Here is a 1,822-nt window from a genome sequence, read left to right on the forward strand (position 1 = left end):
CGCCACGCCCCGCCACGCCACGCCCCCGCACTCCGCCAGCCGGCCGGGGGCGCAGCCGCACACAATATGGCAATTAGTCACAGAGCAACTGGAAGGGTTGGAGCGGCTCGGCTGGCGCGGCCTGCTGCACGTCGTTATCAATCACTCACAACACCAGAGGGTAAAACAAGGTAAAACAGGGGTTAAATGGGAATCATCATTTACTGCGGGGTAAAAGCACGGGCGGGAAATATGAGTTTGCACTCACGGCGGGCGTAAAACATACACTTTGTGAACATTTTTATCTTACAACTTACCGATTTCTGTGTGCGTCGGGCGTGGCGCTCACCGAGAATTTTTCCTTCTGGAAAAGACAGTCTTATGGGGATTGTCTAAAAAGTATACACAAGATTTTAGCGTACCGGGTGTTTCATAAAAGACACAGGTGCGAGTGGGTTTGCCTACCCGTTCTGCCTGTAAGGCACCACAGACCCTTGGGTAGGCAAACCCGCCTGCACCTGTGTCTTTTATGAAACACCCGGTACAGCGGGTAAATGTGCTTTACCACTTTAAAACAAAATGAATATGAACACAAGCGTGGCGTATAACTTTCGAATAAGTGCACATACATTTGAGCTGCACTTTTGTCGTCTGAGACGCTTCGGCTGAAGCAGAAAGTGGGACAGCGGGGCGTGGTGACCTGCCGAGTGGCTCTGTGGCAGAGACAGGCTGCTGCTCCGTGTTGTGACAACCACAGACAGGAGCGGCGGCGGACGGGGACGGGGCGAGCGAGCAGAAAGAAGATGAGGCAAACTACTGGTGGTGCTTTTGCGACATCGACGGACGGACGGCGTCCGAGCGCACGCCCATTTTGGCTATGGCTAAGGGAAAGAGAGAGAAAGAGAGTGGGCGGGGGCAGCAGGGGTGAGAAAAGTTGTTCGGTATTGTTCCCGGCAGCACACTAGCCGCATGCCAACACTGCGAGGCAGGACTACACCGACACGTAGGGGAAACCACGAGACCAGTTGTAAAAGTGGGCCTCATTTCAGCTGGTTTAAAGGAAATAACACACAGGTCGAAGCAACCGAAGTCATGTTATGTTTAAAGGTCTGGAGACCAAATGTTGTTGAAACTATCTATGGAGTTAATCCATGAGACTAGTCTCATGATTAATCTCCCGGGTGGAAGGGTCTGAAGACGAACTGCAGTCAGAACTCTAGTAATTTCATCATTGCAGTTAAACTGTAGTTAATCTGCAGTTTTTCCCGTTTTGTGGCCCTACGTCCGAAAAAATTGCAGTTAAACTATAGAAACCTGCCATTAATCTTAAGATTAACTAAAGTTCAACTACAGTTTTTGAATATAGTGTTGAGTACGGATCTTTACATTTACATTGTACACTGTTAAATGCTTACGGTGAAATTCACCGTAGCTTGCGGTGGAATTCACCGTAGCTTACGGTGAAATTCACCGTAGGCTACGGTGCTGTAGAGGTTCAACGTAGCTTACAGTGAAATTCACCGTAAGCTTTTAACAGTATAGTGGTGTTTTGTCCATTTTCCTCGTAGCCTAAAATTGCGTTTTTGTTTGCGTGAAGCATGGCGTCTGGTACTTTTAAATTCTGCCCCTCTTCAATTTCCACTAAACCCCGGTTAATTCGATGGCGAACCGACGCACCGATAAAGTTTCGGTTTGCCGCAAATATTGCCGGCCCAGAGGAACAAGCTCTCTCGCTCGTGTGATTCTCGCCTCGCTCTCTTTGTCCAGGCGGAGACGCGGCCGGGCCGCTTGCAGCGCTATAGTACGTCGTATTCGCGCGGGCAGGCCTCTGGGAGGGGGGGGG

This window comes from Frankliniella occidentalis, unplaced genomic scaffold (genome assembly GCF_000697945.3).
Source record: "Frankliniella occidentalis isolate FOCC.00 unplaced genomic scaffold, Focc_3.1 Scaffold3, whole genome shotgun sequence".
In the NCBI taxonomy this organism is placed as follows: domain Eukaryota; kingdom Metazoa; phylum Arthropoda; class Insecta; order Thysanoptera; family Thripidae; genus Frankliniella; species Frankliniella occidentalis.